The sequence below is a fragment of the Leucoraja erinacea genome, chromosome 28 (genome assembly GCF_028641065.1).
Source record: "Leucoraja erinacea ecotype New England chromosome 28, Leri_hhj_1, whole genome shotgun sequence".
NCBI lineage: Eukaryota > Metazoa > Chordata > Chondrichthyes > Rajiformes > Rajidae > Leucoraja > Leucoraja erinaceus.
Genome location: NC_073404.1, coordinates 23,325,952 through 23,351,135, shown reverse-complemented (window position 1 = coordinate 23,351,135; position 25,184 = coordinate 23,325,952). Strand labels below are relative to the sequence as shown.

Below are 25,184 nucleotides of genomic sequence, written 5' to 3'. Positions count from 1 at the left end.
TCGAGATAATAATTTTATGTTCTCTTTGCCAAACTCTCACTCTAAGTTTCAGAATTCCCAGCTAATTCAGAATTTGGGAATAGATGGGATATCCCCATTGGAAACCCATTGGCAAAGTGAGACCTTGTCTTCCAAGATGTCCTACATTTCATCATTCTGTCCCTGGCAAGTTTATCTGGTTTACAGAATAATTGTTTCTCTAACTTCCCTCGTTTTTAAATTCTTCCAATTCTTGTTCACCCTCTGAATAATCTTATCCAGTTCATACTTCAGACATTATATCCTGTTTTTTTTATCCAGTTCTGCTACAGCATGAAAGGCCGATCACTACATACCTGCTTACACTTCTCGTTGCTGCCATGGTATCTGTACTCCAGCACTTTATTTTAGCAGGTGACCACACTACACATTGTTAAATTCTCTGTAAGTTCATATTAATGTCAAACGATGGATGTGTACATTTATTTATTAACTATTTGCACAAGTAGGTGGATATCTCAGCAGTGCTGGTTCATTGCTCAGAGACCTTGCTCAGTCTGAAAATGGCTAAGAATGGTCCATTTTTCACATGACAGGTCAGATATAGGCAGGCACCATTTAGTTGCTGATGCCAGATGCAGCATTTCCACATTTATGTTTTAACATTTCATCTTCCATTTCACAGGATGCTTTCATAAAGACAAGTTGCCGGCGAAAGAAACATTTGGACAGGTGCATGGATAGGATAGGTTTAGTGGTATACTGGTCAAACGCAGGCAGGTGGGACTAGTATGGATGGGGCAGGTTGGTCGGCGTGGGCAAGTTGGTCTGTTTCCACGCTGTATGACTCCTTCTATGAATGCATGTAGATCTATTGAGATTTAAGCCCCTGTCCCACTTACGTGTCTTTGGGTTGCTAATTACACGACTTCGAGGCGCGACGGTCCCACGAAGGTCGCACGGGGCTTCATTCGCCCGCACAGCCGTCTGGAGCGCGTGACGTCATTTGAAGATGGACACAAAATGCGGGAGTAACTCAGCGGGACCGGCAGCATCTCTGGAGAGAAGGAATGGGTGATGTTTCGTGTCGAGACTCTTCTTCAGTCTGAAAGAAGGGTCTTGACCCGAAACGTCACCCATTGCTTCTCTCCAGAGATGCTGCCGGTTCCCGCTGAGTTACTCCAGCATTTTATGTCTATCTTCAATTTTCTTGGCCCCGCTTGGAGAGTAGAAATGGGGGCGGACCGGAGTGCAACGGCCGTGAGCCCCAGGCCGAGCTCGGCGATCGTTTGCCTGCTTCTGCTGCTGTTGAAGGTGAGACGTTGCATCACGCCAGGGTCTTGGGCCTGTCCCACTTTGGCCGTCAGTTACGTGACAGGCCGTTGGCGAGCAAAGATTTTGTTCGCTACATTAATTTCGGAGCCCCGCGCGATGTCGCGCACAACTACATACCCCTCCGCGCTTCTCAGTGGGACTGGCCCCGCGCGGCCATACGATGCCCATGCGCCTCAATTTGCGTGCCAAGGACACGTAAGTGGGACAGGCCCTTTAGTGAATCACCATGAGTAAGGACTGTCCATTGATTGGAGCATGGAAATCAGCGTGCTCTTAAATAAATGTAATAGGGAGCATGTAAGGGATGTCGTGCCAACTCATGAAAATAAAGCAATTGTAAGCAACAAGCATTTCCATGCAGAGGGTACTGCAAATTGGATGATGATGACCACAATGCAGACTTGGAGACACAAGACACTACAGATGCTGCAGTATCCCCCCAGCAAGGGGGACATTTTTCCTGAAGCCATGCTGTGCGGAAGGATGGAAGTTTGAAATGCAGAATTTGTTTGGTGGTTTGCGGGGAGAAAAACAATCTGTATCTAATAATTTCCTGGGGTTGAATGTCTCTTATTCCTTCCAGCTGGATACATATCTATAGAACATTATGACTTAAAAGTGGAGGAACTAACTGTATTTCTTGAATTGACGTATAAAGAAATCTACAGACTTGCAAGTGTTGGCTCTGCATGAGAAAGATAAGACTCTCCATGAATCATTTATGTGTGGGAAAGAACTGCGGATGCTGGTTTAAATCGAAGGTAGACACAAAATGCTGGAGTAACTTAGCGGGTCAGGCAGCATCTCTGGAGAGAAGGAATGGGTCGTGACCCTTCTTCAGACTGATGACAGGGGAGGGGGCGGGGCAAAGTTAGAATGTAGTCGGAGACAGAATAATTTAGTTACATTGCAAATGTTAGGAGAAAATGTGACTAAAATAATAAGCATTTTAAAAGTTAAAAATGGAACAGAAAACGGTGCAATATCTGATGCATCTGTGCAATTTGTAATGACCTCACAGATGAGCAAAAATGCATTTGTTATTGTTGACAGTTCCATTTTAATGCCATTATTCATCATTTACCCAAATACCTGGGATGGTTACCATGTATTGGTAAATATGTATCCAATTCATAGGATGGTTATATCATATGCTTGATTGTTCATAAGTGATAGGAGCAGAATTAGGCCATTCGGCCCATCAAGTCTACTCCATCATTCAATCATGGCTGATCGATCTTTCTTTCTCAACCCCATTCCAATGAATTCCACAGATTCACCACCCTCTGACTAATTGAATCCCTCCTCATTTCCTTCCTAAAAGAACCCAGGTGATGCATAGAATCCTTGCACATTCTTCTGTGAAGGTCTGTCTGCAATAGACAATAGGCAATAGACAATAGGTGCAGGAGTAGGCCATTTGGCCCTTCGAGCCAGCACTGTGATCATGGCTGATCATCCACAATCAGTACCCCATTCCTGCCTTCTCCATAGTAAATATAAGATGAATGTCTGCTCCAGTTACTTTAATCACTTGCTAAAATATCTCTGAATTCTTGATGAGTGACATCTCACTTAAACATCTTAGACATGTGCAGAGAATGCATTCGTGCTATAAAGTAGGGTGAAGATCACCTTGATATTCTGGTGACATTATGTGAGACAGCTGTGATGTGTGAAGATCGTCTGTCCTGGAGGAGAGCACTGCAGACATCTCCTGTCTGGATGTTCTGACAGGCCTGATGGGTCCCTGGTTGGGTACGTATCTCACTGACCAGGGCTTGCAGCTCACCCTTTGAGGACATGGGATCTCTCTCCCACTCACCCTCTTTTACACTTTCTTTTAAATGGCGGTCTCTCCTACTCCTGCACCTAATTTCTATGTTTCTATGTTTCTTCAAAAATTTTGTTATTGTTGACAGTCCCATTTTAATGCCATTATTTATCTCCATGTATTGGTAAATATGTTCCAATTCCCAGGATTTAATCATATGCCATTATTCATATCATTTACCCACATCCTACCTGGGATGGTTACCATTGTATTGGTAAATATGTATCCAATTCATAGGATGGTTATATCATATGCCCCAAGTCTCCCCTGATCCTTTCTTTCTCAACCCCTCCTCTCCACAGATTCACCACCCTCTGACTAATTGAATCCCTCCTCATTTCCTTCCTAAAAGAACCCAGGTGATCTCTCCTCTCTCATTCTCTGTGAAGGTCTGTCTGCAATAGACTCTCTCTCTCTCCCTCTCTCTCTGATCATCCACAATCAGTACCCCATTCCTGCCTTCTCCATAGTAAATATAAGACATGAATGTCTGCTCCAGTTACTTTAATCTCTTGCTAAAATCTCTCTGAATTCGTGATGATTGACATCTCTTAAAGATCTTAGACTCATTCTGCTATAAAGGCTGGTGACTCTCGTCTGTCCTGGAGGAGAGCACTGCAGACATCTCCTGTCTGGATGTTCTGACAGGCCTGATGGGTCCCTGGTTGGGTACGTATCTCACTGACCAGGGCTTGCAGCTCACCCTTTGAGGACATGGGATCTCTCTCCCACTCACCCTCTCTTCACTTTCTTTCTCTCTCTCCCCTTCTTCCCCTCTCCACTTCTCTCCCTCTCTCTCTCCCCTCTCTCTCTCTCTCTCTCTCTCGCCTCTCTCTCTCTCTCTCTCTCTCTCTCTCTCTCTTCTCTCTCTCTGTTCTCTCTCTCTCTCTCTTTCTCTCGTGCGCTCTCTCTCTCTCTCTCTCTTGCTCTCTCTCTCTCTCTCTCTCTCTCTCTCTCTCTCTCTCTCTCTCTCTCTCTCTCTCTTTCTCTCTTCTCTCTCTCTCCTCTTGCTCTCTCTCTCTCTCTCTCTCTCTCTCTCTCTCTCTCTCTCTCTCTCTCTCTCTCTGTCTTGCTCTCTCTCTCTCTCTCTCTCTCTCTCTCTCTCTCTTTCTCTCTTTCTCTCTTCTCTGTCTCTGGCTCTCTCTCCCCACTGCCTCAATCTTCCCTTGCTGTGTAGATTTGCTGTGAGGCTACAACAGAGACTGCGCTTTGAGAGCTCTGCCCTTCTGAGCAGTAAAATATCGGGAAAACATTTTGAGTGACATTTGGTGAGATTCTCTGGACAATCATACACTTCTGTTTATGTGCTGGTATCGGAGTGCAAGTCAACCTCATGCCATTTCAAGCACCTGGTGGAAAACTTAATTCTGCAATGTCGATAGGTCCCTCCTATTACACTCCCTGCATCTTCTTGGACAATCTCTTTTTATAGTAAATGTGGTGTTTAGTTTAGTTTGGTAATTAGCCAACAAACCTGCACGTCTTTGGCGTGTAGGAGGAAACCAGTGCACCCGGGGAAAACCCACGCAGGTCACGGGGAGAACGTACAAACTCCATACAGACAGCGCCCGTAGTCAGGATCGAACCCGGGTCTCTGGCGCTGCAAAGCCGCAACTCTACCATGATATTTTCACATTTATTTTCAATAAGATTTTAAACCGCTTTTGGCTAAAGACACATCCAAATATATATGCCATTCCCTATGAGCTTGATAAGCCTGGAATTTGCAGGAATCTGATGCTATTTGTCTTCAGATTAGATTTCTCCACTTGGATTTTATCATCGAAGAGTAATTGATTTATATTAAATAGTGTAATACCTTTGAAATATTGCACATAGTATATAATGCAAATAATTGATCCAAGCACATTTTGCACAGTGGAGATTTGAAAGATTACTTTGTTTCAACTTTTGTAATGTGGTCAAATTTAAACTGTAATAATAAAACCAATATACTCCATTGGCATAATTGTGGAGATTCCAACATCAATACTGTCACATTCTGAGAACAGGCTCCTTGTACATATTTGACTAGTAACTTTAAAGACACTGAAAATAGTTTTCACTGAAGTATAGCAATGAAGTTTAAGATCAATTTTCTTGATATGCACCCAGCTCTATTTTGCTATTGGTAGAACTGCTGCCTCACATCACCAGGGTTCCGTGTTCAATCCTGACCTCGGAAGCTGTCTGCGTGGAGTTTGTACGTTCTCCCTGTGGCCGCGAGGGTTTCCTCCGGGTGCTCTGGTTTCCTCCCACATCAGAAAGATATGCAGGTTTGCAGGTTTATTGGCCTCTGTAAATTGCCTGGAGGGTGCAAGGAGTGGATGAGAGAGTGGGATGACTAGCGTGAACTGGTGAGCAATGGTCGGCATGGACTTGGTGGGTCAAGGACCTGTTTCCAAGCTGTATCTTTAAACTAGACCAAACTAAGGATCCGACAAATGGTTATTGAAGGCATTCTAGAATTGGCTTCAACAGCCTTGGAAGGATCCTTTTACCATCTCAGTTTTGTTGTATCCTCAAAGATTACCTTTCATGAAAATAAAACATAAACAACAGATGCTAGAAATCCGATATTAAAGCAAAGTTGCTACTTACAGCACCAAAGACCCGGGTTCGATCTTGATTATGGGCGTTGTCTGTATGGAGTTCGTATGTTCTCCCCGTGACTGCATGGGTTTCCTCTGGGTGCTCCGGTTTCCTCCCACTTTCCAAAGACGTCCAGGTTTGTAGTTAAGTGGTTTTGGTAAAAGTTGTAAAATGTCATTAGTGTGCAGGATAGTGCTAGCGTCCAGTGATGACCACTAGGCGGCGCAGACTCGGTGGTCCAATGGGCGTTCTGTATCTCTAAACTAAAAGTAAAGAGAAACAGCAATAAGCATTTCATATCTGGCACCTTTCTGGTGAAGATTTCTGGGATCCTTCACCAGTTCTTATGAATCTTCCAGACAGCAATTGTGGCCTGTTTCTCTAACCACAGATACTGCCCGCCCGGTTTTGTGTTTCCAGCATTTTCTAGTTTTATTTCAGATTACCTTTCACATTCACTCCTGGTCTATAGCTAAGTGGAAAACAAAGTCTTAATGATTGTACGGTTGGCCTCATAAAGACAAGACCTTCAGCTAAACGTTATCTTCCCATAATGTAATCATAGTCCTCTTGAAACGGGCACGGTGCAATGTATTTTTACCAACATTTCTATCTTGCTGCAAATTTATCTTCAAGCACCTTTGTTACGCTATTCTCCAGACACATTTGGAATGAAATACAGCTCAGTTTTATTTTTTGAAAAATGATTAATGTCCGTAGCTGGTATTTCTTGCCAAGCAATTACTCTTGGTGACAGGACGTTTCTTTGTGTTCTGTAGAGCTCAGCCATGGGTGCCTTCCAGGTGGCGGTATGTCGGACAGCTTGGCAATAGTGAGAGCCTCCGGGGACTGAGATGATTCTCAGTCTCCGTACAATTGATCATGAGTTGATTTTTGCTTCTGCCTTCTGTACGTGTCCCGCAAAGGCTGCCGAGGTTGTTAACAGTTAGTCCAGAATGGATACGAGTGCCTAATTTACACATAACCTTGGAATTTCCTCTACGATGCTCTGAGACCACTGCCAGAGGAAAAAAAAAACAAGTAGTGCCGTGTCTCAGGGCAAAGACCTACAAGGATGTTCCGTGCCATTGAATGACAAACCACGTTAAAGCTGAACAGACATCCAGAGCTGTTGGAGATGCTTCAAAATAGTTGTCATGCTGAACCACTGCAACCTGAAGCCAGGAATGCATAAGAAGGAACTGCAGATGCCGGTTTAAACCGAAGATAGGCACAAAAAGCTGGAGTAACTCAGCGGGTCAGACAGCATCTCTGGAGAAAAGGAATAAGTGACGTTTCGGGTCGACACCCTTCAAAGGAATGGGTGACGTTTCAGGTCCTTTCCTTCAAAGGGCCTCGACCCTAAACATCACCTTTGCCTTTTCTCCAAAGATTTTCTTTCCTTGCCTCAGGATTTGATAAACAGGATGTTAGTGCTGACATCTGTCATCACTGCTATTATATGTATCTTTATAAATTTTACTTATTACTAGACTAAGTGGGACCCGTTGGGAGGAAGAATGGGAGAGGTGTAAAGGGGATGGGTGTGGGGGGGGAGGGGTGTGTGTGGGGTGTGGGGGGGGGGGGGGGGGGTTGGTGTGGGTAGATGGGTGGTGTGGGGGTGGGCTGGTGTGGTGGGGGGGGGTGGTGTTGGGGGGTGGGGGTGGGGGAAGTTGGAGGAACGGGAGAGGGGTAAAGGGGGGTGTGGGTGCGTGGGGGAGGAGGGTGTGGGGGGGGGGGGGGGGGGGAGGGGGTATGTGGGAGGAGGAGGGAATCCACTCAGCACCTCCCCAACTCCACTCAGTGGCTTCTCCGACCACTCTTGCGGACTCAATCAGCACGGCTTGTGGACTCAGCCCCGCCTCCGGGGTTTTATACTTCAGCGGATGCCGGAAGAGGCGTTACCTTCATGGTGACTGACAGGCGAAAAAACCAATCTGCTGATCTCACGATTTTTAAAAAAGTTTTTCATAACTTTTGTAATCTTCCACCGAACGGAACAAAACTTGATGCGTTTGGAGCAGAGGAGAACGGTGAGTAAGGTGGCGGAAAATCCTAGCGATATAGGGCACCGTTTTTGCGCAAATTTTTTAAAAAGCAAACCATAAGAGAACAAGATGAGAGTTTTAGTAATAGTACAGACTCTGCAATGGTCTCTAATTTATGCCAGTGTTTAACAGAAATCTGACAACCCTAATTTGATTTGAAACAGCAATAATTTCACTTGAGTTGTAGGTTTTACAATTTGATTAGGTTCCCTGATGGCTTGCAGCTTTTTTAATTACCCGGGCTATGAATGACAGCAGCTGTCTTTACACTTTCGATTTTCAATGCCATGAAGACCTGTGGCAGAGGAGAAAGAGTCAACAACTGACATGCCAATGTACTAAGGGGGTAGGGCTCTGTCCTGTATCAGTAAATTACAAAATCGGCGTCATTAAATAATAAGGGACGGCACGGTGGCGCAGAGTTGCTGCCTTACTGCGATTGCAGCGCCAGAGACCCGGGTTCGATCCCGACTATGGGTGCTTGTCTGTATGGAGTTGGTACATTCTCCCCGTGACCGCGTGGGTTTTCTCCGAGATCTTCGGTTTCCACCCACACTCCAAAGACGTACAAGTTTGTAGGTTCATTGACTTGGTATAAATATAAAAAAATTGTCCATACTGCATGTAGGGTAGTGTTAATGTGCAGGGATCGCTGGTCGGTGCAGACTTGGTGGGCCAAAGGGCCTGTTTCTACACTGTATCTTTAAAACTAACAAACTATAGAATTTAATCTGTGGTAAGAAACTACTTGGCCTGTCCATTGAGTGCCAACTCAATATTTTCTGCTCGTTTTCCATCATCACTCTATGCCAAATTATATTGAGTTTACTCTAATCAAAACGGCCATAACAGGAGCACATATTCTTTATCCAAGCACTTATTTTTAATGCTGGAGTGGGGACATCTTGATTCAGAACATTATAGATGCATCAGAAATTCCTCTCCTTTCCTGTCCTTAGCACTGTCTTTTTTTTAGTTTATATATTTCTTGTTAAAGTCTCTTAATAGTGCCAGAGACCCTGGTTCGATCTTGACGTCTGATGCAGATGTGTGGAGTTTACAAGTTCCCCCTGCGACCACACGGACTTCCTACGGGTGTTCCCATATCCCAAAGACGTGCGGTTTGTAGGTTAATTGGCCTCTGTAAAATTGGCCCCTAGTGTGCAGGGAATGGATGCGAAAGTGGAATAATGTAGAACTAGTGTGAGCGGGTGATCGATGGTCGGTGTTGTTCAGTGGGCAGAATTTCAAAGCTGCAACTTTCAGCCAATGCCAATTATTTTTATAGAGCACTGTTGATCTCCAGAAAATGACACCATCTACCTCCTATTCGCGGTTGCACCCATGATGTAAAAAATTCTCCCAGCAGAATAATAGCACCTCTCGGCAGACTCAATGCTGTAAAGATGCTCTTTCTCTCGCAGCTTTTATATCTATTCCAGACAATACCGATATATCTTCCCAAATCTTTCTTAAAAAAATGGATTCCATTGTTACTAATTTCATTTGGGACTACAAAAGCCACCGAATACATAAACGACACCTGGGCAAATCCAAAGAGAATGGAGGACTAGCCTTACCCAATTTCCTGTTTTACTATTGGGCAACGAATATTAAAACCATAATTTTCTGGTTGGATGATTTGCATCAACAGGGCAACTGGCTAAAAATTGAAAGAGAAGATTGCTTGCCTTTCTCCATAGGCTCAATTGTCCTGTCTCCATTAGCCCTGAATAAGTCAATGTATGATCATAACCCTACAATACATGGTACTATTCGTATCTGGAAACAGTTGAAGCTCAGTCTTAAATTGAGAAACATGTCTCTCCTTCTTCTATTGCAAACAATCCCTCTACTTTAGATGGTGTTTTCACCCAGTGGAAGAACAAGGGAATCAACACTGTGGGAGACCTTTTTTGGAAGGGGACTCTTTCCTTTTTCCAAGAGTTGCGGGGGAAATTCGATCTGAACACTGATAATTTTTTCAGATAGCTCCAGGTTAGGGACTCTGTGAGAACATACGGGCAAGATTACACCACTGCAAGTCCAGACAAACTCGATTAGAATAGAATAGAATAGTTTCTTTATTGTCATTGTAACATGGGCCATGTACAACGAAATTTAAAATGTCAGCCAGTCAGTGCAGCATTCAAACATTTCTAAAGCTAACGAAACATCCACGGTAAAATAATAAAGATAAGCAAATAAATAAATATCACAGACAAAGCACGCATACACACCCAACCCTCCATCCTTCTGTCGATTTGACCGTTACCACAGTCCCTTAGTCGTATCGCCCCTGCGTTCCTGGGCGGCTACATTTAGTGCTTTTATAGCAGTGGGGTAAAAAATCCTTCAATGTGGATCTGTACCGTCTGCCTGACGGCAGGTTCAAACAGGGAGTTACAATACAGATCCTTTATTATATTCTGGGTTTTTTTGGTGCAGCGGGAACTGTGTAGGTCCTCCAAGGTAAGGAGAGGGCAGCCGATCCTCTGGGCCTTGTCAATGGCCCTCTGGAGCGCTTTCCTCTGAGCCGCTGTGCAGCTGGTGTACCACACGCATACACAGTATGTTAGTATGCTCTCAATGGAGCACCGATAAAAGGACAGCAGCAGCCTCTGAGTGATGTTGTTCTGAGTGATTAGTGTTCGAATAGACATGCAGATATAGAGAAGTTGATATGCTACATTTACAATGTTCTTCAAAACATCAACACCCCGTCATCTGAGGTTTACAGGCGTGCATGGGAGGATGAGATGGGCCAACAAATCTCCAATGATATATGGGACGAAAGCTTACAATACATCCATTATTGCTCCTTAGATGCCAGACACAGCCTAATACAGTTCAAAGTGCTGCACAGGCTAATAGTACTCAAAAACCAAACTGAACAAGATTTTCCCCAGTGTTTCCCCTCTTTGTGATAGAAGTCACTTTAACCCACATTTTTGGACAGAAGTATTCAGCGTCACCTCCAAAACACTGAAAATCCCATTAGAGCCAGACCCAAAATTGATCATTATTGGGAATATCAGAGGCATGTAGCAAACTAACGGTCTTCCAACGACGCTTTCTCGATTATGGTCTAATATTCTTTAAATTCTGGAAAAAGACTGCAGTCCCTCCAGTGAAGATGTGGATTACAGAAAAGATGGACACACTACATCTATACAGAATTAGGTTTGTCTTGAATGATAAACCGGAGCAATTTTTAAAAATATGGTCTCCTTTTATTGAATTTCTTGAACAACACAGTAGCTGAATACAAATTCGAAATTAATCATAGGGCTAGGTGAGTGGGCGTATGGGTGGGTCGATGGATATATCTCCTCTCTTTTCTTCTTTCTTTCTTTTCTCTCTCTCTTCTCCTTCTCGACACGAAGCTGGGGGCAGTGTTAGCTGTGAGGAGGATGCTAGGAGGCTGCAAGGTGACTTGGATAGGCTGGGTGAGTGGGCAAATGCATGGCAGATGCAGAATAATGTGGATAAATGTGAGGTTATCCACTTTGGTGGCAAAAACAGGAAAGTAGAATCTAATTGGTGGCCGATTAGGAAAGGGGAGATGCAACGAGACCTGGGTGTCATGGTACACCAGTCATTGAAAGTAGGCATGCAGGTGCAGCAGGCAGCGAAAAAAGCGAATGGTATGTTAGCATTCATAGCAAAAGGGTTTGAGTATAGGAGCAGGGAGGTTCCACTGCAGTTGTACAGGGTATGTAGTTGTACATACTGCACCTGGAGTATTGTGTACAGTTTTGGTCTCCAAATCTGAGGAAAGACATTCTTGCCTTAGAGGGAGTACAGAGAAGGTTCACCAGACTGATTCCTGGGATGTCAGGACTTTCATATGAAGAAAGACTGGATAGACTTGGCTTGTACTCACTAGAATTTAGAAGATTGAGGGGGGATCTTATAGAAACTTACACAATTCTTAGGGGGTTGGACAGGCAAGATGCAGGAAGATTGTTCCCGATGTTAGGGAAGTCCAGAACAAGGGGTCACAGCTTAAGGATAAGGGGGAAATCCTTTAGGACCGAGATGAGAAAAACATTTTTCACACAGAGAGTGGTGGATCTCTGGAACTCTCTGCCACAGAAGGTAGTTGAGGCCAGTTCATTGGCTATATTTAAGAGGGAGTTAGATGTGGCCCTTGTGGCTAAAGGGATCAGGGGGTATGGAGAGGGCAGGTACAGGATACTGAGTTGGATGATCAGCCATGATCATATTGAATGGTGGTGTAGGTTCGAAGGGCCGAATGGCCTACTCCTGCACCTATTTTCTATGTTTCTATGTTTCTCCTCTTCTTACTTAAATGTTATGTTTGGAAAATGTTAAAATCGAAGCTGTTCACAAAGCTGTAAAATTGTAAAGTATTTTGTACAATTGCTTCTAATAAAATAAATATTTAAAAAAAAAGAATAATAGCACCTCATCCACTTTGTTTTTGTTCAAATTATACAGATTCCGATCTGGAACAATGTATGTAGAACTATTATAAAGTCCGGAATCAATGCAAGCTCAATCCTCTGCCTTTCTCTGCATCTCTTGTTAGTGAATACTTGGAACCATTCCTGGCCTGGTTTGAGCTATTTGCACCAAATTTTTGTTCACACATTGAGGATATAATCCTACTGTATGTGGCAGCTCGTGCCTGCAGCTCATCAACCTGATTAGTTACACTGTAAACACTGACATAGATGCAACTTAATACCTCCTTTTCTCACTTCCGCTATGTTTCCCAATCTGGTTCACAGGATATTTTTGCCTATTTATAGTACAGCTGCTATTTATAACTGTTCTGCCCTGTGGTCTTATTTTGCTCTTTTCTGCAGCATTGCCTTTGCATTGCCATTGAATTCCTATTAAATTTAAAGCGCAATATTATAATAAAATGTGCAGAGAATGATTATGGGTTTGCAACTTGTTCAAGGTGACTTGGGGTGAATCCTCTTCCACAATGACTCCAGGATTCATTAAATGACCAGGGTTATTAACTTAAAACTTGTCACCAAGAATGTAAGGAGTTAGGGGGAGTATTTTCATGGAGAACCTATTTGGACTGCATTACCACTCTGAATGATTTAAGCACCGTTGAGTGTTTAATGAATAAAAAACAAAATGAATGTTTAATGAAAAAAAAATCGATATTTGACAGAGATTAGGTTGTACACGGATGGGGGAGAGTGTTGGATAGTTCGGGATGCTCCAGCTAAGATACCAGAATGCATGATTGGCCAAATAAGCTCCTCCTGCACTGTAAATATTTATGATTCTATTAGAGTTGAGCTAACTACAGTGTGAGGACAGGCACAGAAACTTGCAAACATGAGCATTCACCCAGTTGCAGTTCCCATCTCAAGAAGCTAGTATTCAGAAGATAGGCACAAAATGCTGGAGTAACTCATCGGGTCAGGCAGCATCTCTGGATAGAAGGAATAGGTGACGTTGCGGGTCGAGACCCTTCTTCAGACTGAGAGTCAGGGGAGAGGGAGACACGGAGATAAGGAAGCGTAAGGTGTGAAAACGAGACATTAAAGGGGATGAGTTAAAATGTAGAATGGATCATTGTTAGCTCGGAGAAGGTGACAACGAAGCATACAGAGATAACATTTAACCGGGGCCAGTCAGACTGGTTGGAGAACTAGGAAGGCGAGGGATGGAGAGAGAGGGAAAGCAAGGAATACTTATTCGGGGCTGGTTTTGAGTTGTCAGCATTTTCATGGTGTGAGGCTTATTTCTGAAGCTTTTGATCAACTGAAGCTAGCTCACTGGGTTGCCTGCCTTAATTGTCAGATGCATCAAAAATGCAGTTCAACCCAGTGTGAGTTAAAAGTGGATTACATTATCAACACAAAACTTACAAATCAGCAGTTTAATTTCATAGGTTGTATAAATTAAGATATCAATGGCTTATTTGGATTGCAGCATATTAGCAATAAGGAGAAATGTAGAAACAAGGAACTGTAGATGCTGGAGTAACTCAGTGGGTCAGGCAGTATCTCTGGAGAGCATGGATAGATACGGATTGGGTCGGGACCCCTCTTCAGACTGAAGAAGGGTGCCGACCCGTCAGGTCGCCTATGCATGTTCTCCAGGGATACAGCAATAAGGAGAGGTCGGGCAAGTGGATTGTTTCTGCAGTGTCAGATCCTGAGGACAACCTGAGAGAAGTACAAGTAATTCTGCTATTACGCTATACTATTTGTATTTCATGGGTCAAATTGGTTACAACACCATTTCAATCAGGGAATCAATTAAATATGAAGTTCGACCCAATACACTGGAGTAACTCAGCGGGACAGGCAGCATTTCTGGAGAGAAGGAATGGGGGACGTTTCGGGCCGAGACTCTTCTTAAATCCCTTACTTTGGAAGTTGAGAAGCGGGGAAAAAGCTGTCTTGGGAAAAATATTTGCATGTAACATCCCCGCAGTATTCAGACAGCATTGTTTTTAAAAACACAGTTGCTACTTTCTCCATGGGAGGGCATTGAAATCGACATTTAATCGCTTTTATTGACACTTGTACAATGATACTCTATTATACATACAGTCTGTAGTATCTTTAGTTCGCAGTAACAAAAATAAACGTAAGGTTCTTAAAAAGTCCTTTATTTTTGTAAATGTTGTGTGGGGAAAATGACTTTGTTATTGTGAGTCTGAAACTCTCGTGAAGAAGTCACATCAGCGGCTGTATTTCCTGAGGTTTCTGCAGGAGAGCAAACGTCTCACAGCCGTTGCTGCTGTCCTTCTACCGATGCGCTGTGGAAAGTATCCTCTCCTATGGAATCCTGGTGTGGTTGGCTAGCTGTACTGTGGCTGAGAGGAGGGCGCTGCAGGGAATTATAAAAACTGCACAGAGCATTACAAACGCTCAACTGCCCTCCTTGGATGATATATATAGGGCCGGGCCACAAATATCAAGCAGGGCACATCCCACCCTGCCAACCACCTTTTCACCCTGCTACCCTCTGGGAGGCGATTCAGGTCTCTGAAGGCTCGCAGTAGACTAAAAAATAGTTTCTACCCATGTGCAATAAAAGAGTTTAATTCCAACAGAGAACACTGGGGAAGCACAATGTAATCCCAAGAAATGCCACCAAATTCTTTTTAATTCTTTTTAAATACTTATTTATTATTTTACTAGTAGGTGTACATATGTGTCAATGGTTGTCGTGTTTGTATTTTTTTTAGCCGGAGGAGATGTAATGGAATTTTGTTGCACAGTATTGTGCAATGACAGTAAACATATTCATTCATTCATGCATTCATACATTCATGCATGCATTCAATCATTCATTCATCCATTCATTCATTCATCCATTCATTCATTCAATCATTCATTCATTCAATCAATCATTCAATCATGCATTCATTCATTCATTCATTCATTCATACATTCATTCAATCATTCATCCATTCATTAATTCAAACTCTCTTGTCCCGAACCTCACTTTCCCCATTGACAAACTTATTTTATAATGTGATTTTCATAAGGACATGCCTATTGTGTTATAGCAGAACTACCTGTATGTAAAATTATGAGAACCATAGATGATGCGGTAATCACTTTATTTTCCCCTTGAGGGAATAGGCTTAAGGTAGGAGGGGTAAAGTTTAAAGAAGAATTGCGAGACACACACAGGGGTTTCACTCCCCATGGCATGAAGCACTCCTCGTATGATGATAACTCAGGCCAAAATTAACATCCATTGGATCCAGTTTCTGCTGTTCAGTAAACAATGTGCATAATGCATGTTAATTATGTTGTTATATGTGGAACATGTGATAGGGATTTGATGTGGGTATTGGGGTGAATCACAGCTGAAATGCATGGTTAAGTCCCATTGCCAATGATACTTTGGCACCAAAGGTATACATACAACACATTGCAAAACCAACTTCAAATCATGAGAAATGCACTATTTTTCCCCGAAAAATGAGCAAACTCATTTTATGTAATCAAATTTTTAGCAATAATGCATAAGGGAAGGATTTGTTCTGTTCAAAGATCCAAATTTTGTGTTGGTGATCATCTTCTCTGGAGATGCCGAAAATGGTTTAGTTTACCCTTTGCCAGGTAATGCTCCAGTCACCACTTAGACTGTGGAAATATAATTTACATTTATTTATATCCAATGCATTGGCACATTTAACTTACTTAACAGCAGAAATAATCTCCCATTAAAATCAAAGTGCATCTCAAGTTGCCTTGAAGCGCTGAATTATATGAGTTTAACGCAGTTTTGTTTTGCATCTGGGAATGTGAATGATTCCTTGTACAATCAGCTTCCTTCTCAAATTATTCTTCCCCACCGCCTCATCTTCTAAAATCCATCCAGCATCTGAAGAGAAATGAGATTACGCAGTTTAAACATTGATTCCAGGTAGAGTTATCCTGAAGAACACAATAACAATCAAATTTACTGCTGATTTGGAATTTCTTCTACTATTAAAATACCAACAGTAGAGTCATACAGCACAGAAACGGGTCCTTTGGCTCAACTTGCTCATGCCAACCCAGATGACCCATCTACACCAGTCCCACCTGCCTGCGTTTGGCCCAAATTCTTCTAAACCTTTCCTATCCACCTACCTGTCCAAATGTTTTTTAAATGCACTTCAAAGTAATGACGACTCATTCAAAACTGAAAACAGAGCATTCTGGAAACACTCAGCATGTTGGGCAGCATCTGTGGATGGAGAAACATGTTAAGATTTCAGGTCAAATACTTTTTATTGTACCCTGGGAACCCACATATAATCTTGAAAAAGTGACATTTGCTGCATTTTTTACTCTGGTCTTGAAATCCAGTTGCATTAAAGCCTTTTTCATTTAATTCTCAACACTGTTGGGCTTGTTCTCCCATTTCACATTTCATTGCAATTCAGGCCAGTGATAGTGATGGACCAGATGGTTCAGTTTGCAAGATCTATATGGGAGATCTGTATGCAAGTTCTGTTGAGAGCCTGTTTAGGCTAGTGCAGTGGCGCAGCGGTAGAGTTGCTGCCTTACAGCGCCAGAGACCTGGGTTCGATCCTGACTACGGGTGCTCTCTGTACGGAGTTTGTATGTTTTCCTCATGACCTCGTGGGTTTTCTCCAGGTGCTCTGGTTTCCTCCCACACATATACAGGTTTGTAGCTTAATTGGCGTCGGTAAAAAATTGGAAATTGATCCCAGTGTATGGGATCGCTGGTCAGAGCGGACTCGGTGGGCCGAGGAGCCGGTTTCCCCGCTGTATCTCTAAAGTCTGAAGTCAAACAATGGGAATAACAAAGGGATCACAGCTCAAAGAAGTGGTTAAAAGTTTAAAAAAAAGATTATTAAGATGTTCACAGCTCTCTCATAAGTATCTCAAAACTTTACGTACGACAAATGACTTCAAGATGAAGCAATTGATGTTGGATGGTTAATGATAACAGCAATGTTATCCAGAGCAAGATAACATCAGCAATGAAATGAATATATATAGGATCAGGAAGCAGTAATTGTACTGCAGGGGGAAGCCATTTGACCATCTTTCATGCACTGCTTGGGGCTGATTATTTGATAGTCTAATTTTATGGTTTCCATCACTTGTTTCATCTGTTTACTGAAATCCGTTGTTAACTGTTGTAATTAATCTGGAAATGATCACTATTTGTGACAAAGCTTTCCAGTTTTAAAAGACTGTTGATTGTAGGAGGCACGCATGATATGGGATGTTAATGTCTTCATCATTTTCGGAGTATGAGCCAGAATGGGCTGGAATGGAATTCAGTTTCGATTTCATCCGCATCATTGTGCAAGAGCAGGAGGTGCGTCAACATGACCATATTAAAGTGGCAGAGGCTTTTCATGGAAATGAACATATCCTGACACATAGAGTCGTAGTTATGGAGTGATACAGTGAAGAAACAGGCCCTTTGGCCCAACTTCCCCACACTGGCCAACATGTCCCAGCTACACCAGTCCCACTTGCCTTTGTTTGGTCCATATCCCTTCAAACCAGTCCTATCCATGTACCCGTCTAACTGTTTCTTAATCGTTGGGATAATCCCTGCCTCAACTACCTCCCCTGGCAGCTTGTTGCATTCACCCGCCCTCCACCCTTTGTGTGAAAAAGTTACCCCTCAGAATCCTATTTAATCTATTCCCCCTTCACCTTGCACCTATGTCCTGTGGTCCTCGATTCCCCTACTCTGGGCAAGAAATTCTGTGCATCTAAATTATTACCAACCTATAACCGACAATTAATACTGTGAATAAACACAAAATGTTGGAGTAACTCAGCAGGTCAAGCAGCATCTCTACAGAAAAAGGAATAGGTGACGTTTCAGGTCGAGACATTTCTTCAGACTTTTCGACCCAAAGTGTCACCTATTCCGTTTCTCCGGAGATGCTGCCTGATCTGCTGCCTGGACCCTACTCTAGCATTTTGTGTCCATCTTCAGTGTAAACCAGCATCTGCGGTTCCTTCCTACACAATTAGGACTGTGATTATGGTGTGGGACTGTTTCTGACTGAAGCCAAAATTAGCACTGGAATGCAGTTAATTAACGTGGAGGTGGTGTTCCATTGCGTTGCATGTGATTGTTTTCATCAGAGAACTCATGACTTGGAGGCGGCTGATCTGGTGATAGTTGGTTGAGAATGCTGACCTTTATTGTGAATGGGACAGATCTCCAGATTGTTCAATCGATGCCAGTGTCGTAATTACAGTAGGAATTCCGCACGGCGGTATTCTCGTGGAACAGACTCCTGAAGCCGATCTTTTATACCAACGGAGGAAGAGATTCAAGGATGTGCTGAAAGCCTCGCTGAAGAAGGACAATATATCCATTGACTCCTGGAAAACCTGGCTCATGTCCAACAATGTGGAGAAGGAACCTTTGAGAATCTCATGGAAGGAAGCAGAGGATGATGGTGGAAGATTGTTTTTCAGACTGGAGGCCTGTGACTAGTGGTGTGCCTCATGGATCGGTGCTGGGCCCATTGCTCTGTGTGGTTTATATTAACGATTTGGATGAGAATGCACTAGTAAGTTTACAGATGACACTAAAGTGGGTAGTTTCTTCGATAGCAAAGATGATTATCAAAAGTACCACAGGATCTTGATCAGTTGGGCACTTGGGGTGAGGAATGGTTAATGGAGTTTAATGCAGTTAAGAAGGAGATGTTGCATTGTAGGAAGTCAAAGCACGACAGGACATTGTGTTTAAGAAGGAACAGCAGACGCTGGAAAATCGAAGGTACACAAAAATGCTGGAGAAATTGGACTTTCACTGGAATGGAAGGGACTGTTATAGAACAGAGGGATCTCATAGTGTAGGTACATAGTTCTATGTAAGTGGAGTCACAGGGAGCTAGGGTGGTCAAAAAGTACTTTCAATTCATTGGCCTTATCAGTTAGGGTATTGAGTATAGAATTGGGATGTTATTAAATCAGATGGCATGGTGTTTACCAAAATGCTTCTCATCTGATTGAAGTTTGCCCTTTTGAAATGAGAAGAGAGACTAAGTTTAGTTTAGTTTAGTTTAGAGATACAGCGCGGAAAACAGCGCCCATTGAGTCCGTGCCGACCAGCGATCCCCCGCCCATTAACACTATCCTACACACTAGGGACAATTTTTACATTTACCAAGCCAATTTACCTACATACCTGGACCTCTTTGGAGTGTGGGAGGAAACCGAAGATCTCGGAAAAAACCCACGCAGGTCACGGGGAGAACATACAAACTCCGTACAGACAGCAGCCGTAGTCAGGATCGAACCCGGGTCTCCGGCGCTGCATTCGCTGCAAGGCAGCAACTCTACCGCTGCACCACTGTGCCGCGGTGCTGTCTTTGGATTTAGTCTGGAAGGTTGCATTGGCACGGTGAGGGCAACTAAAACCACTGAAGTAACAATAACACTGCTACTTACTTTCACCCCTCAGTTAGTTTCAACAGGAATCACAGTGGAGGTTATCTGAGTCATTCTCATTTCACCTTTGTGGAACATTGCTATATACAATCTGGCAGGTTCTTCCGTAGATTTTCACTGGCAACAATTCAAAGGCACTTTTTTGGCAGCACAATTCTGTGAGGTAGTGTGAGGAATGAAAGTTGCGTTATAAATCCAAGATTTATTTTTTGTTCATAAAATCGGTTGTTGATATAGAATGCTGCTAAAATAAAATTGTTTTTTGTGGGGAGGGGGGTGGTTTAAAGGATATAAGTTGTGTCATACGGTGTGGTCTGAAGATCTGTTAAGCAGTAAACTTCCAAATGAATCAAATGCACAGAACTTGTTCGACAATGACAGATGCAAAACGACACCGCACATGCTTTGGGCATAAACAAATTCTGTTTGATTGAATAAAATTTGGAAGGAAACGCTGAGAATGGCCTCAAGCCCCATTGCATTTATTTTGCCATAAAGAATGAAACATTTAACAAATGTTCAGGAGCATCTGTAGGCAACCCATTGACTTACTGCTCACCCAGGCTGCTGCCTCTAAACCAAATGTTCGCCAAGTAACTTGTTTAAAATGTCAAGCCTCTCAGACCCAGTGAATGCTATGATGAAGATGTGTTATTGTCAGGGTACATTATAATGGACCTCCATCGTTCAAGTTAATTATTTGGCTCTGGGGTGCTATAACGAAGGATATATTATGAGTAATAAAGGTATTTGGGATCATTTGGTCGCCCATTTATCATGTCCTATTATTAATATTGCTGCCAGGCCTTTGATGCCATAAAGTAGGCTAACATTAATGATCAACGGATTAGGACTTCAAAACAAATTAGCACAGGTAGCACATGTGCATTAATCCTCAAAAATCTAATGCCACGCAGAAATCTTACCTGCACACATCTCCATGCTTCTCTGGAAAATGCATCTTCAATCATTTTACACTGATGAGGGCGGCACAGTGGCGCAGCTGGTAGAGCTGCTTTCTCACAGCGCCAGAGACTGACCTGACCTCGGCTGCTGTCTGTGTAGAGATTTGACCTTCTCCCTGGGACCGCTTGGGTTTCCTTCGGGAGCTCCGGTTTCCTCCCACATCAAAAGATGTTCAGGTTTGTAAGTTAATTGGCTTCTGTAAATTGCCCCCAGTGTGCAGGGAGCAGTAGGATCACACAGAAAGTGTATTAATGGGTGACGATGGCCTGCGTGGACTCGGTGAGCTGAATGGCCTGTTTACATGCTGTATCTCTGAATCTATCTGTATCTGTTCGTCTGAGCGCCTCTCAATTGCCAGTCCTCTGTCAGGGCCATCACAACACCAGGGGTGGTGAAGTCCCCACTTTCTGAGACTGCTTCATTGAAGATGTATTTGGCCTTTCAAACCATTTGGTTTATCGGGACCTTGGTGATGCCGTACCTGGAGACTGTGTGTGGTTTTGCTGTTGCCTAAAATAGGCTACTTTTGCCATTGAAGAAGTGTGACCAGACTGGTCAGCAGGTTTGCTTTATGAGACGAGATTGATAAGGCTTGGCCTCCAAAGTTTAGAAGAATGAGCGATGATCTTTTTTTTTTGCAACTTAGAAAATTCATACAAGACAGGGTAGAAGCAGGGAGAATGCCTCTCTTGAACAAGGAGTCCAGAATCACAGCTCACAGTATCAAAGTGAGGGCTGGGCCATTTGGGACATATATAAAGAGACATTTCTTTACGCTATAAGAAATTAATATTTCGATTTTTCTCTCCCTCGGGACTGTGAGGTCATTGAGATCATTTAAGACGGGGTTCAGGAGATTTGGAGATTAAAAAGGAAATCGAAGGCTAATACATAATCTAAATCAATTTAAAATTTTAGATAGATTATATTATTCAAAAACAAGATTGAACAAATTTTATCCAAATATATCCCCCATTTGTGATAAATGTCTATCCCAAAACGCAACTATAACACACTCCTTAGTTTCCTGCATAAAACTTTATAGATTTTGGAGTGATATTTTCGAAATATTTACAAAATTATTCAAGATAAGAATGGAACCTAATACTGAAATGATTATATTTGGAGTAATGGATGGGAATAAATGGAACACATCTCAACATTTATTTTTTAACTATGGTTTAATAATAGCAAAAAAATTAATACTTAAATTTTGGAAAAATACAACAATACCAACGCTTAAAATGTGGATTGCAAGTATGTTGGACACCGCTCATCTTGAGGAAATGCGATTCCTCCTAATGGATAAATCAGACCAATTCATAACGAGTTGGTCTCCATTTGTCGTCTTTTTGGAATCATATGGTGCAACACAATTGTAAAAACTAACTGTTTCAGGACTGGACGAGGGTTGGTCAAGATTATAAACAATGATCTCCTTACCCTTTTTAAAAAAAAATGTTTTTATGTCTTATTCTATTTTTTCTATTTTCTTTTTCTCAACTTTCTTCACTCATTCTTCTTTCTTCTTTTTCTTCACACACTACATATCTCACGCTTTTCTATCCTTTACTATCTCATTTATTTTTCTTATTCTAATCTTTCTTTAATATAACAAAAAAAAATAAGAAGCTGTACATAAAATGTATTATGAAAATATATATTAGGCACTTTGGTGCCATATGATTGTACTTACTTCTAATAAAATAAAATATTTAAAAAAAAAAAAGAAGTTAATCAAAGGCTAAAAGGACAGTGCAGGGAAATGGTGCTGAGGTAGAAGAACATTCATGATCTTGATGAATAGCACAGCAAGCTCGAAGCGTCAGAATGTTCTGTTCCTACTCCCAATTCTTAAACTATCAAATCATCAATCCAACCCATTTTGATGAGGCCTTCAGTCATTCCTTTTAACACACCCAAAAAGGTTATGAATCTAAGAATGGTCTCGATCCTAAATGTCACCCATTCCTTCTCTCCAGAGATGCTGCCTGTCCCGCAAAGATACTCCAGCATCTTGTGGTCTATCTTGTTGAACCTGTCCATCCTTGAGGTCGCCTTGAAAGTTTTTCTTTAAGAAGACACTACGAAGTGGGCGGCACAGTGGTGCAGCGGTAGAGTTGCTGCCTTGTATCGCTTACAGCGCCAGAGACCAGGGTTCGATCCCGGCTACGCGCGGTTGTCTGTACGGATCTTTTACATTCTCCCCGTGGCCTGCGTAGGCTTTCACTGAGAGCTTTCTTTTTCTCCCACACTCCAAAGATGTACAGGTTTGGAGGTTAATTGGCTTGGTATCAATGCAACTATTGTCCCCAGTGTAGGATACTGTTAATGTGCAGGGTTCGCTGGTCGGAGCAGACGCGTTGGGGCGAAGGGCCAGTTTCCTTGCTGTATCCCTCAACTAAACAGAACTAAAAAAGTCGTTACATCAGTGGAAGTCATTGTGATTCCATCTGCTCCGATTTTATTTCAGTTCAAATGTTCTAATCCACGTAATTACTGTATAATGTTTCGAGAAGAAGTGGAAGGAAGATTATGTGAGTGGTTTACCAACTGTGTGGCAAGCAAGCATGAAACCTGCCCTCCCACCAGAGAATTCACAGAGGGGGGTTCTCAGCCCCATATGCCAGGAGGATGTGTGAGTACAGCTACGGTTGTGAATCATAAGAGAAACACTTCAAGTAGTCATTTTCTTCTTCCGTGGTTCACCGTGAAAAAGGAAAGAGATACAGGGCGTAAATAGGCCCTTCGGCCCACCGAGTCTGCACTGACTGGCGATCCCTGTACACGAGCACTATCCTACACACTGGTGACAATTTTTACCAACGTCAATTAACTTACAAACCTGTACATTGTTGGAGTGTGCGAGAAAATCAGAGATCCCGGAGAAAACGCACATGTTCACGGGGAGACGTACAAACTCCGTACGGACAGTACCCTTGGTCAGGATCGAACCCTGGTCTCTGGGGCAGTAAGGCAGCAATTCTACCATTGAGCCACCGTTATGCCCCTTATTTCAATAGATTAAATAAGATTGTTCAAATGCTGGAAGTCTGAGATAAAAACAAAATGTTTGAAACTTTGATGGGGTAGAAATAGAAACAAAGAAAATAGATGCAGGAGTATGCCATTCGGCCCTTTGAGCTAGCACCACTGATCATCGCTGATCATCCAAAATCAGTACCCTGTTCTGGCTTTTTCCCCATATCCCTTGATTCCATTAGCCCCAAGAGCTATATGTAACTCTCTCTTAAACACATCCAGTGAATTGGCCTCCACTGCCTTCTGTGGCAGAGAATTCCACAGATTCACAACTTTCTGGGTGAAATTGTTTTTCCTCATCTCAGTCCTAAATGGCCTTATTCTTAACTTGTGACCCATGGTTCTGGACTCCCCCAACATCGGGAACATTTTTCTGCTTATACCCTGTCCAATCCTCTGAGAATTTTATATGTTTCATACATCGGGCAGTATGTTCAATAATCAATAGTTATAGTTCAATATTTAATTTATTGTCACATATATAAAGGAATATGTTTAGTTTTGCAGTTGAATTGTACTACACATAAGTATGATCATACATAAGTAATTATTGCAAATGATTGTAGTGTAAAAAACATTTTATTTTTAAGGCATACTGCCATAAATCCTGTGCCATTTTCTGCCTTTCAAGTATCTTCTGAAAATAATCAACTTTGCTTAGCCCTCTCTGTCCCCTTTGATCTCTCGTTTTCACACCTTACCTTTCCATATCTCTCGTTTCCCTCTCCCCCGACTCTAAGTCTGAAGAGGTGAGTCAACCTGAAATTCTGGAGGGGAGCCAAGCCAAGACAGAATGGGGAGGTTGTACAGTTTGATAGCCACAAGGAAGAAGGATCTCCTGTGGTGTTCTGTACTGCACCAGTCTGTTGCTGAAAGCACTCCTCAGGTTGACCAGTGTTTCGTGGATAGGATAGATGGCACGAAAAATTAAATTGCACAGGGATGAGAGGTCATGGGGGAAAGATCTCTGTGTATCCAAAGCATTCTGTGCAGTTTGTGTTGCTCCATTATGTTTTGGAAGATCATGTACTGACAGCAGGGAGTGTTGTTATACTTTGAAGGGAGCTCTCATGCTTGTGGGTTTGATTTCTTTTGAAGTACAATCCCAGCCAGAGGTCATTAGAAAATAACACACAGGATGCTGGAGATATCAGCAGGTCAGGTGGTATCTGTAGAGAGAGAAACAGAGTAAATGTTCCTGGACAATGATCATCACTGCTTGTCATCACATTTTAAAGCTTCTTGGGGTTTGACGAGAATGCTTGAATTGGTGTGGCATGGACATTCCTGCTGTTACTGTCTGCAGATTAAATAATTGCAGCATAGGTTCACCAGGTTAATTCCCGGGATGGCGGGACTGATATATGGTGAAAGAATGGGTCGACTTGTTCACTGGGGTTTGTTGGGGGTGTCCCAGACAAGAATGCTAAGATGAGGAAAAAACTTGGTTGTGAATCTGTGGAATTCAGAAGGCAGTGG

At 42.6% G+C, this 25,184-nt stretch overlaps 1 protein-coding gene across 1 annotated transcript in view; it reads left to right on the top strand.

Annotated features, from left to right (window-relative positions):
• Positions 1-25,184, top strand: part of galnt17 (polypeptide N-acetylgalactosaminyltransferase 17) — a 289,144-nt gene that overhangs the window by 151,467 nt on the left and 112,493 nt on the right. The gene's annotated exons all lie outside the window — the stretch shown is intronic.